Genomic DNA, 12,492 nt, shown 5'->3' on the forward strand with positions numbered 1-12,492 from the left:
GGACAGAGGGGGTTAAGGAGAGTCCCGCACGAGGGTATAAAATATTAACCGGGACAGAGGGGGTTAAGGAGGGTCCCGATCGAGGGTATAAAATATTAATTGGGACAGAGGGAGTTAAGGAGGGTCCCGATCGAGGGTATAAAATATTAACCGGGACAGAGGGGGTTAAGGAGGGTCCCGTGTTGCCTGGTGAAGACACGCCGGAGAGTAAATGGAATCAGAATCCACTTTGCCTCTGCTAGCTCAGGGACAGCCCTGGGGGTCAGAGCAGCGAATGAAACGGGAACCGGGGAAGGCAGAGAGTGGGATATAGAGTGAAGCTAAATTCACACTGCTAACCTTCAGGACAACATCACGAGCTTCCATCAGGATCTGATGTCCCTCCTTTGTTCCATTCTCAATTAACACCTACAGTGAGGGGGGAGGGGGGGGAGAGAGAGAGAGAGAGAGAGAGAGGGGGGAAGAGAGAGAGAGAGGGAGGGGGTTATGAGAGAGAGAGTGGGGGGGAGCGAGAGGGCGTAGAGGGAGAAAGGGGGGTAGAGAGAGCAGGAGGGAGGGGAGAGAGAGAGAGGGAGGAGGGTGAATGAGAGGGAGGAGGGGGAGAGAGAGTGTGTGGGGAGAGAGTTGGGGGGAGAGAGAGGAGGATAGAGGGAGAGAAAAGGGGGAGGGACGAGAGAGAGAGAGCGGGGTAGAGAGAGACGGGGGGTGGAGAGACAGAGGGGGGGTGGAGAGACAGAGGGGGGGTGGAGAGACAGAGGGGGGGTGGAGAGACAGAGGGGGGGTGGAGAGACAGAGGGGGGGTGGAGAGACAGAGGGGGGGTGGAGAGACAGAGGGGGGGTGGAGAGACAGAGGGGGGGTGGAGAGACAGAGGGGGGGTGGAGAGACAGAGGGGGGGTGGAGAGACAGAGGGGGGGTGGAGAGACAGAGGGGGGTGGAGAGACAGAGGGGGGGTGGAGAGACAGAGGGGGGGTGGAGAGACAGAGGGGGGTGGAGAGACAGAGGGGGGGTGGAGAGACAGAGGGGGGGTGGAGAGACAGAGGGGGGGTGGAGAGACAGAGGGGGGGTGGAGAGACAGAGGGGGGGTGGAGAGACAGAGGGGGGGTGGAGAGACAGAGGGGGGGTGGAGAGACAGAGGGGGGGCGGAGAGGGTGTAGAGGGGGCGGAGAGGGTGTAGAGGGGGCGGAGAGGGTGTAGAGGGGGCGGAGAGGGTGTAGAGGGGGCAGAGAGGGTGTAGAGGGGGCAGAGAGGGTGTAGAGGGGGCAGAGAGGGTGTAGAGGGGGCAGAGAGGGTGTAGAGGGGGCAGAGAGGGTGTAGAGGGGGCAGAGAGGGTGTAGAGGGGGCAGAGAGGGTGTAGAGGGGGCAGAGAGGGTGTAGAGGGGCAGAGAGGGTGTAGAGGGGGCAGAGAGGGTGTAGAGGGGGCAGAGAGGGTGTAGAGGGGGCAGAGAGGGTGTAGAGGGGGCAGAGAGGGTGTAGAGGGGGCAGAGAGGGTGTAGAGGGGGCAGAGAGGGTGTAGAGGGGGCAGAGAGGGTGTAGAGGGGGCAGAGAGGGTGTAGAGGGGGCAGAGAGGGTGTAGAGGGGGCAGAGAGGGTGTAGAGGGGGCAGAGAGGGTGTAGAGGGGGCAGAGAGGGTGTAGAGGGGGCAGAGAGGGTGTAGAGGGGGCAGAGAGGGTGTAGAGGGGGCAGAGAGGGTGTAGAGGGGGCAGAGAGGGTGTAGAGGGTGGCAAAGAGAGAGGGTGGCAAAGAGAGAGGGGGGCAAGGAGAGAGGGGGGCAAGGAGAGAGGGGGGCAAGGAGAGAGGGGGGCAAGGAGAGAGGGGGGCAAGGAGAGAGGGGGGCAAGGAGAGAGGGGGGCAAGGAGAGAGGGGGCAAGGAGAGAGGGGGGCAAGGAGAGAGGGGGGCAAGGAGAGAGGGGGGCAAGGAGAGAGGGGGGCAAGGAGAGAGGGGGGCAAGGAGAGAGGGGGGCAAGGAGAGAGGGGGGCAAGGAGAGAGGGGGGCAAGGAGAGAGGGGGGCAAGGAGAGAGGGGGGCAAGGAGAGAGGGGGGCAAGGAGAGAGGGGGGCAAGGAGAGAGGGGGGCAAGGAGAGAGGGGGGCAAGGAGAGAGGGGGGCAAGGAGAGAGGGGGGCAAGGAGAGAGGGGGGCAAGGAGAGAGGGGGGCAAGGAGAGAGGGGGGCAAGGAGAGAGGGGGGCAAGGAGAGAGGGGGGCAAGGAGAGAGGGGGGCAAGGAGAGAGGGGGGCAAGGAGAGAGGGGGGCAAGGAGAGAGGGGGGCAAGGAGAGAGGGGGGCAAGGAGAGAGGGGGGCAAGGAGAGAGGGGGGCAAGGAGAGAGGGGGGCAAGGAGAGAGGGGGGCAAGGAGAGAGGGGGGCAAGGAGAGAGGGGGGCAAGGAGAGAGGGGGGCAAGGAGAGAGGGGGGCAAGGAGAGAGGGGGGCAAGGAGAGAGGGGGGCAAGGAGAGAGGGGGGCAAGGAGAGAGGGGGGCAAGGAGAGAGGGGGGCAAGGAGAGAGGGGGGCAAGGAGAGAGGGGGGCAAGGAGAGAGGGGGGCAAGGAGAGAGGGGGGCAAGGAGAGAGGGGGGCAAGGAGAGAGGGGGGCAAGGAGAGAGGGGGGCAAGGAGAGAGGGGGGCAAGGAGAGAGGGGGGCAAGGAGAGAGGGGGGCAAGGAGAGAGGGGGGCAAAGAGAGAGGGGGCAAAGAGAGAGGGGGCAAAGAGAGAGGGGGCAAAGAGAGAGGGGGGCAAAGAGAGAGGGGGCAAAGAGAGAGGGGGCAAAGAGAGAGGGGGCAAAGAGAGAGGGGGCAAAGAGAGAGGGGGCAAAGAGAGAGGGGGCAAAGAGAGAGGGGGCAAAGAGAGAGGGGGCAAAGAGAGAGGGGGCAAAGAGAGAGGGGGCAAAGAGAGAGGGGGCAAAGAGAGAGGGGGCAAAGAGAGAGGGGGCAAAGAGAGAGGGGGGCAAAGAGAGAGTGGGGAGGGAAGAGAGAGGGGGAGGGAAGAGAGAGGGGGAGGGAAGAGAGAGGGGGAGGGAAGAGAGAGGGGGAGGGAAGAGAGAGGGGGAGGGAAGAGAGAGGGGGAGGGAAGAGAGAGGGGGAGGGAAGAGAGAGGGGGAGGGAAGAGAGAGGGGGGAGGGAAGAGAGAGGGGGAGGGAAGAGAGAGGGGGAGGGAAGAGAGAGGGGGAGGGAAGAGAGAGGGGGAGGGAAGAGAGAGGGGGAGGGAAGAGAGAGGGGGAGGGAAGAGAGAGGGGGAGGGAAGAGAGAGGGGGAGGGAAGAGAGAGGGGGAGGGAAGAGAGAGGGGGAGGGAAGAGAGAGGGGGAGGGAGAGAGAGCGGGGAGGGAAGAGAGAGGGGGGAGGGAGAGAGGGGGGAGGGAAGAGAGAGGGGGGGGGAAGAGAGAGGGGGAGGGAAGAGAGAGGGGGAGGGAAGAGGGAGGGGGAGGGAAGAGGGAGGGGGAGGGAAGAGAGAGGGGGAGGGAAGAGAGAGGGGGAGGGAAGAGAGAGGGGGAGGGAAGAGAGAGGGGGAGGGAAGAGAGAGGGGGAGGGAAGAGAGAGGGGGAGGGAAGAGAGAGGGGGAGGGAAGAGAGAGGGGGAGGGAAGAGAGAGGTGGGTAAGGGGAGAGAAAGGGAGTGGAGTGTGGAGAGAGAGGGAGAGAGTGGGGTGGAGGGGTAAGCGAGAGAGAGAAAAAGGAGGCGGAGGGCGAGAGAGAACGAGAGAGAGGGGAAGGGGAGAAAGAGAGAGAAAGACAGGTGGGGGGTGAGAGAGAGAGAGAGGGAGGGGGCGGTGAGAGAGAGGGAGGAAGGGGGAGGGTGAGACAGAGAGGGGGGCAGGGGCAGGGTGTGAGAGAGTAAGGGGGGCAGGAAGGGGGAGGTAGACAGAAAGAGAGGAGGGGTGGGGAGGGGGCAAGAGAGAGAGGGGGGAGAGAAAGAGAAAGAGAGGGACGGGTGGAAAGGAGGGGGTGAGAGAGAGAAAGAGAGGGGTGCAGGGGAGGGGAGAGGGGGAAGGTGAGAGAGATGGAGGGTGGGGCGGAGGAGATAAAGACAGAGAAGCGGGAGAGAGACAGAATGCAAGGGAAGGGGAGACAGTGAGAGAGAGAGAAGGGAAGGGGAGAGAGAGGGATAAGCGGGGGAGAGAGAGGGAGCGCACAGGGGAAGGAGAGAGAGGGAGAAAGAGGGGGGGAATGGGGGAGAGAGAGGGAAGAGGGGGAGAGAGAGGGCAAGAGAGAGAGAGAGGGGCAGAGGGAAGGAGAGAGAGAGAGAGAGAGTGAGAAAGAGAGAGAGAGAGGGACAGAGAGAGAGAGAGAGAGGGGCAGAGGGGAGGAGAGAGAGAGAGAGAGGGGTAGAGAGGGAGGGACAGAGATAGGGGCAGAGGGAAGGAGAGAGAGAAAGTGAGAAAGAGAGAGAGAGGGACAGAGAGAGGGGCAGAGGGGAGGGGAGGAGAGAGAGAGAGTGAGAAACAGGGAGAGAGAGGGACAGAGAGAGAGAGGGGAGGAGAGAGAGAGAGTGAGAAAGAGAGAGAGAGAGAGGAACAGAGAGAGAGAGGGGCAGAGGGGAGGAGAGAGAGGTAGAGAGGGAGGGACAGAGAGAGGGGCAGAGGGAAGGAGAGAGAGAGAGAGAGAGAGAGAGAGTGTGAGAAAGAGAGAGACAGAGGGACAGAGAGAGAGAGAGGGGGCAGAGGGGAGGAGAGAGAGAGAGAGAGTGAGAAAGAGAGAGAGAGAGGGACAGAGAGAGAGAGGGGCAGAGGGGAGGAGAGAGAGAGTGAGAAAGAGAGAGAGGAGCAGGGAAACGAGGGAGAGAATATTTAAAACAATTTGCAAATTGCCCTGTTGAGTTTTCTGCTTTAAGTGTAGGATGAGACTGTGCTGATGAGACTGTGCTTTCTGGCCTCCTGGTACTCGCACAATTATATCGGAGGGACAGTTAACACATCACGGCAATCGCTCTCCGTCACTTAGTTCACAACAGAACCAGACGTGAGGCGAAGGGAACTCCCAGGCACGAAGAGCTCTGGGGAAACCACCGTCCCTTCTGAGCACAACACACTATATGACAGGCACCTGGCATTTAACTAGCACCTTTTGCGTAACAACGCACCCACACAAAGGCCATTATCGGGTGAAGCAGGAGAATGAGCCACACAGGGAGATAGTAGGGTGGGTGACCCATAACGTGGTCAAAGACGTCGGTTCAGAGGAGTGAATCAAAGGAGGGGAGGGAGAGAGAGACAGAGGGAGAGAGAGACAGAGGGAGAGAGAGACAGAGGGAGAGAGAGACAGAGGGAGAGAGAGACAGAGGGAGAGAGAGACAGAGGGAGAGAGAGACAGAGGGAGAGAGAGACAGAGGGAGAGAGAGACAGAGGGAGAGAGAGACAGAGGGAGAGAGAGACAGAGGGAGAGAGAGACAGAGGGAGAGAGAGACAGAGGGAGAGAGAGACAGAGGGAGAGAGAGACAGAGGGAGAGAGAGACAGAGGGAGAGAGAGACAGAGGGAGAGAGAGACAGAGGGAGAGAGAGACAGAGGGAGAGAGAGACAGAGGGAGAGAGAGACAGAGGGAGAGAGACAGAGGGAGAGAGAGACAGAGGGAGAGAGAGACAGAGGGAGAGAGAGACAGAGGGAGGGAGACAGAGGGAGGGAGACAGAGGGAGGGAGACAGAGGGAGAGAGACAGAGGGAGAGAGACAGAGGGAGAGAGACAGAGGGAGAGAGACAGAGGGAGAGAGACAGAGGGAGAGAGACAGAGGGAGAGAGAGACAGAGGGAGAGAGAGACAGAGGGAGAGAGAGACAGAGGGAGAGAGAGACAGAGGGAGAGAGAGACAGAGGGAGAGAGAGACAGAGGGAGAGAGAGACAGAGGGAGAGAGACAGAGAGAGAGGCGGAGAGGTTTAGGGAGGGAGAGAGACAGAGGGAGAGAGACAGAGGGAGAGATGCGGAGAGGTTTAGGGAGGGAATTCCATAGCTCAGGGTGCGCGGCTGCCAATGGTGGAGCAATTCAGGTCGTGAGGCGGTGGGGGGTGACGCTCGAGAGGGCCAGAATCAGAAGGCGCGGACATCTTGGAGAGTCGTCGGGGAGCTGGAGGAGATTCCAGAGATCGGGAACGGTGGTCCGGGTTTGGGGTGGGGTGGCGGGGGGGAGCGAGGCTGGGGGGAGAGATTTGAACGCGAGGACGGGGGTTTTTTTAAATTGGGAGGCGCTGTCGGACCGGGAGCCACACCTTCAGCGCCGCGAGAATTCTAGGATCGAGGTGGGCTGGATATTCCGGGTTCACTGAGCTTCACTGGCTGCCGTGGTGGTGGTGGTGGGGGGTGGTGTGTGTGTGTGTGCGCGTGGTGGACCCCCGTGTCCCCGGTTAACCCGGTGTTCCGGATTGCCCGTCCAGCGACACTGCCGCTGGCGCAGGGAGGGCCGGCCCCTCTGACCGGCGGGTAGAATTCGGACCAGAGACCTCGAGGCTGAAGGGCCAGTGGGGGAGCCGGGTTTGGGGGTGGGGAAGAGGCAAAAGAACCAAAATGGGGGGGCGGGGGAGAATAACCAGAGTCATCACGGCACAGAATGAGGCTATTCGGCCCATCGAGTCAAAGCTGGCTCTCTGTGGAGCGATCCAGTCCGTCCCCATTTCCGCCCCCCACCCCCCCCTCGAGGGACCATCTGATCTCTATTCAAAACTGTTCATCATCTCTGCTCCCACCCCCCCAAACCCCACCCACCAACCACCCCGCCCCCCACCCCACCCCCCACCCCCCCTATCTATCCCTCACCCAAAGCCTCGGATCTGTGTCCCCCTCTTCCTTATACCCTCAGCTCATGGGAACGGCATTCATTTTATCCAAACCCATCATAACCTCGTTCCCCTTGGTGTTCAATGGGCATTACCATCACTGAATCCCCCACTATCAACATCCTGGGGGGGTTACCATTGACCAGAAACTGAACCGGACCAGCCATGCAAACATTGCGACTACAAGAGCAGGTCAGAGGCTGGGAATCCCGCGGAGAGTCACTCACCTCCTGACTTCCCCCAAAACCTGTCCACCATCGACAAGGCACATTGGAATACCCTCCACTTGCCTGGATGAGTGCGGCTCCCACAACACTTGAGAAACTCGACACCGTCCAGGACAAAGCAGCCCCCGCTCGATCGGCACCCTGTCCACAAAACATTCACTCCCTCCACCACCGACGCACAGCGGCAGCAGTGTGTGTACCATCTACAAGATGCACTGCAGCAACTCACCAAGGCTCCTTCGACAGCACCTTCCAAACCTACAACCACGACCATCTAGAAGGACGAGGGCAGCAGACGCACGGGGAACACCACCCATGGAAGTTCCCCTCTGAGCCGCACTCACCATCCCGACTTGGGAACATATCGGCCATTCCTTCACTGTCGCCGGGTCAAAATCCTGGGAACTCCCTCCCTAACAGCACGGTGGGTGTACCGACACCACAGGGACTGCAGCAGCTCAAGATGGCGGCTCACCCACCGCCACCTTCTCAAGGGGGTAATTAGGGGGATGGGGCAATAAATGCTGGGCCCGGCCCAGCGATGCCCACATCCGGTGAGCAGATTAATAAAAAATACATCTACGTCCGATACCCAAGGAGAACACCACCAGCTTCCCCCAGCCTAACCTCGTAGCGAAAATCTCTCAATTCCTGTCAACCGTTCAGGTAAATCTCCTCTCAAAGACCCCTCACCAGCCTTCCTATAGCGTAGATTCAATGGGCTTCTCCTCTACGCAGCGAGTCGGCACACTCTGGGGTGCATTGCCCGAATGGGGGAGGTGGAAGCAGGTTCAATAGCGGCTTTCGCAGAAAAGGGGAACCGGGATATAAACGCTCGAAGGGGAATAAAGGTGCAGGGCCGCGGGGGAGAAGAGCCAGGCGGCGAATGGGATTGACTGGACAGCTGGGATGGGCTGGGCAGGCCACCTTCCGTGCTGTATCAGTCGAGGAGTTTGACACGTTAAAAGCAAAGGATGGTGGGGTTGGGGGGGGTGGGGCGGTGCGGCGGGGGGAGAGTTAGTGGCTTAGTGATAATGTCAATGGAAATCCAGGCTAATGTCCTGGGGACACAGGTTCAAATCCCACCAGCGGCTATTCATAAAATCTGGAATGACGAAGCCAGTTTCAGTCACAGGGGCTGTGACAACCGTCATCGATCGTCGTTAAAAAAAAACCCATCTGGTTCACTCACATCCCCCTTTTAGGGAAGGAAATTGGACGTCCTTACCCCAGTCTGGCCTACACGTGACTCCAGACCCCCCCACCCAGCCCCCAGCCCCACACTCCTACCCCACAGCAACGTGGTTGACTCCTTAACTTGGCCCCTCTGAAATGGCCGAGCGAGCCCCACTCAGTTCAAGGGGCAATTCGGGACGGGGGCAAGAAACGCTGGTGCCACGCCGGTGAAGCCTGCGTCCCGCGACAGAATGAAAGATAAAACTTTAAATGCGTCCCAACCACCACCATCACCCACCACCTCCCCCCCCAACCCCTCAACTTGGAAAACCACAACCCCGGTAACCACGCCGATCGCCCGACTCACCAAGAAGCTCTCGGTTTTCCTCCACAGAGTCTCGACCACGTGCAGTCGCTCGGCCAGGGTAGGCAGCTCAGACAGCGAGTACGCGGACACTGCCACGTCAAACTTTACCTGAGAGAGCAGGAGGGAACATAAGACACAGCAGGGATTCCATCATGGCCAACGAGACAGACGTTGCATTGTGCCTTTAAGGGGTGACATCACTAGAAGGGAGGTCGATCGATAGATCCAGTTTCAGTTTCACTTTTTGCCTTTGAGCAGGTCACAGCACAGACGGCTCTGCTGCTGATGGCTTCAAGCTTCATGCACATGCGTATCTGTTCGCACGTGCCTAGTCTTAATAAATGAACCCACAACGTGTTTACCACATCCCTTATGAGTGATTGGTGCCTTTATATTGTCGTAATGAGCCTTTAGGGGCATATTGTCTAATTTTCAAGTTGTGGAGTGCACAGAGCTCAAAAAGAGGGGCAGAAAACCCCCAGTAAAGTGACGAGAGGGTAAAAAGACATTATCCGAAAAACCACATGAGAGCACCAGAGAGGCAAAGGCCTTTCCATTAGTCCCAAGTATAAATCGTTTTTTGTTTTGGAAACCCTGACATTACCCAGACTGGAACAGCAGCGCGGAGTGAGCAGCTGACTGCGAATGAAGGGAAGCTATCTGATGAAGTGCGAACGCACAAACCCTGCAATAAAAGGGAAATGAAACCGAGGCTGGATCACGTGGCACGCTTCCCTTAAAAGTGAAGGCATGCTGTTAACCCTTAAAGGCATTTGACAACATACATCATTGTTAAAAACGCAACACTGGGTAAACACACGAGGGAGAAAGGTATAGAAGGGTATGTTGATGGAGGGCGGGGGTGGGGGCGAGTGGGAAGATGGAAGAAAGGGCTGGGGGAGGCTCGTGTGGAGCATGAACACCGGCGATGGCCCTGATCGGGCTGAATTTTTGGTCTTTCAGCATCGCAGCGAAGGGTGGTAAGTTACAACTCAACCAGAGACCAGAGGCAAAAGGTGGGCATGCGAGGTTTTAGAAGCAACTTGGCCTCTCACCAACTCGGCCCGGCCCAAAGCGTTTCGCAGCCAACAGAGCATCTTATCAAAGAAAATCTGAAACGAGGTTGGCCATGGGAACGTAGAAATCACCAATCTGCGCACAGCACGATCCCACAGTCAACAATGTAATGAGTGACCAGATTTTGTTTTTTTTTTAAAATCGGTGATGTCAGTTGGAGGGATTAAATGTTGGGCTCCCAGGATACTAAGGTGAATTCCGCAACTCCTCACCCTCCACCCCCACCCCCACCCCCCGCTCGTCCTCCTCAGGCGGCAGTGGGATCTTCCACGCTCACCCGGGAGGGCGAACGGCGCATTGGCCGATCGGCACCTCCGACACAGCGGCACTCCCTCGGTACCGGCACAGGAGTCGTGGGGGGGGAGGGGAGGGTCGCCTCTGGATTGAGGAGCTTGGGTCTCTGAAGGTCGGGAGGTCGTGGGGTCAAGGCCCGACCCGGAGGTGAGGGCGACTGCGGCTCACCCACGGTTGACGGTGGAAAGGCAGCTTTGATTGGAGCAGCCGCAAGGGAAGGCTTTCCCCTGAGTGGCAAAGTAACAAGAGGGTCGCTCAGCAACCACAGGCTTGGAGGTCTGTACTGATCGCTCACACCCCACAGTCAGTCACTGACCCACAGGAACCAAGGGGGCTCCTGTCTCTCAGAGACCCCCACAGTCACTGACCCACAGGGACCGAGGGGGCTCCTGTCTCTCAGAGACCCCCACAGTCACTGACCCACAGGGACCGAGGGGCTCCTGTCTCTCAGAGACCCCCACAGTCACTGACCCACAGGGACCGAGGGGGCTCCTGTCTCTCAGAGACCCCCAAAGTCACTGACCCACAGGGACCGAGGGGCTCCTGTCTCTCAGATACCCCCACAGTCACTGACCCACAAGGACCGAGGGCCTCCTGTCTCTCAGAGACCCCCACAGTCACTGACCCACAGGGACCGAGGGGCTCCTGTCTCTCGGAGACCCCCACAGTCACCGACCCACAGGGACCGAGGGGCTCCTGTCTCTCAGAGACCCCCACAGTCACTGACCCACAGGGACCGAGGGGGCTCCTGTCTCTCAGAGACCCCCCACAGTCACTGACCCACAAGGACCGAGGGCCTTCTGTCTCTCAGAGACACCCACAGTCACTGACCCACAGGGACCGAGGGGCTCCTGTCTCTCGGAGACCCCCACAGTCACCGACCCACAGGGACCGAGGGGCTCCTATCTCTCAGAGACCCCCACAGTCACCGACCCACAGGGACCGAGGGGGCTCCTGTCTCTCAGAGACCCCCACAGTCACTGACCCACAAGGACCGAGGGGCTCCTGTCTCTCAGAGACCCCACAGTCAGTCACTGACCCACAGGGACCGAGGGGGCTCCTGTCTCTCGGAGACCCCCACAGTCACTGACCCACAGGGACCGAGGGAGCTCCTGTCTCTCAGACACGCCCACAGTCACTGACCCACAGGGACCAAGGGGGCTCCTGTCTCTCAGACACGCCCACAGTCACTGACCCACTGGGACCGAGGGAGCTCCTGTCTCTCAGACACACCCACAGTCACTGACCCACAGGGACCAAGGGGCTCCTGTCTCTCAGAGACCCCCACAGTCACTAAACCACAGGGACCAAGGGGCTCCTGTCTCTCAGAGACCCCCACAGTCACTGACCCACTGGGACCGAGGGGCTCCTGTCTCTCAGAGACCCCCACAGTCACTGACCCACAGGGACCGAGGGAGCTCCTGTCTCTCAGAGACCCCCACAGTCACCGACCCACAGGGACCGAGGGGGCTCCTGTCTCTCAGAGACCCCCACAGTCACTGACCCACAGGGACCGAGGGAGCTCCTGTCTCTCAGAGACCCCCACAGTCACTGACCCACAGGGACCGAGGGGCTCCTGTCTCTCAGAGACCCCCACAGTCACTGACCCACAGGGACCGAGGGGCTCCTGTCTCTCAGAGACCCCCACAGTCAGTCACTGACGCTCAGAGACTGACGGGTGTCTATTTTTAATGCGGCCACCCTCCCTCTCTTCCCTCCTGCACGAGTTAAATATCGGACACAAACCTTTGGTGAGACGGGGAGGAAGTGTCGGAAGTAAACCCCACTGACTTGTTCCGTGTCCGCGTCGCTCCCTCCTGATGGAAAAGAGGAAGAGACAAGAGCGTCACTCAATTTGAAAGGTGGGATGGACGCAATGGAACCGAAGGCACGAGGTGGTGTTAAGATGCAGAACAGCCACGGTCTAACTGAATAGAGGAGCCGGCTCGAGTGGGCTGAATGGCCTCCTCCTGTTCCTGTGTAACAGGCTCGAGGGGGGGGCTGAATGGCCTCCTCCTGTTCCTGTTTAACAGACCCGAGGGGGCTGAATGGCCTCCTCCTGTTCCTGTAATTAGGGTCTGTCTTTGAAAGTCGAGGGGAGTGGATCGGACAGGGGGCGCCTGGCAGGGGCACATCAAATTCAGGGGGTGCCTGCCCTCCACGCCCACCCCCACCCCCCACCCGAGCCGTCTCCTTCAAGCCGAGCGGCCGAGGTTTCGAGCGCGGGCCTGCGAACGCGGGCTTTAGGAGCAGCGTTGCCTAGCAGAGCGCAAGACAGGCCTTCGTTATTCATTATTCACGGGGCGTGAGCGTCGCTGACTAGGCTGGGTCGAAAGTGGGGTTGTGGTGGGGTGGGGAGGGGGGGGGGGGGGCCGCGGGGGTACGTACTAAAACACCCCGAGACCACAGGGGCAGGAGCAGGCCGTTCGGCCCCTCTCGAAACAGCTCCTGCCGTTGAACCGGATCACAGCTGATCTCCCGCCTCCCTTCACGCACCATCCCCTTCTCCCTTGGCGTCACCACCGTCCAGAACTTTCTATCGTGTGTCCGTTCTCTCACGGGACGTGGGCGCCGGGGCCCCAGGATTTGTTGCCCGCCCCTAATTTC

General features: G+C 59.8%; 1 long non-coding RNA gene across 1 annotated transcript; it reads right to left on the bottom strand.

Moving 5' to 3' along the window:
• Positions 1-334: 334 nt before the first annotated feature.
• On the bottom strand, positions 335-11,704 carry LOC144678584 (uncharacterized). Its single transcript, XR_013576138.1, has 3 exons — positions 11,632-11,704; positions 8,515-8,622; positions 335-408 (listed from the first exon to the last, which is right to left on the bottom strand). It is a non-coding gene; the product is annotated as an uncharacterized LOC144678584 (long non-coding RNA).
• Between the last annotated feature and the right edge of the window lie 788 nt (positions 11,705-12,492).

Source organism: Cetorhinus maximus, unplaced genomic scaffold, assembly GCF_964194155.1.
Source record: "Cetorhinus maximus unplaced genomic scaffold, sCetMax3.hap1.1 HAP1_SCAFFOLD_4718, whole genome shotgun sequence".
Lineage (NCBI taxonomy): Eukaryota > Metazoa > Chordata > Chondrichthyes > Lamniformes > Cetorhinidae > Cetorhinus > Cetorhinus maximus.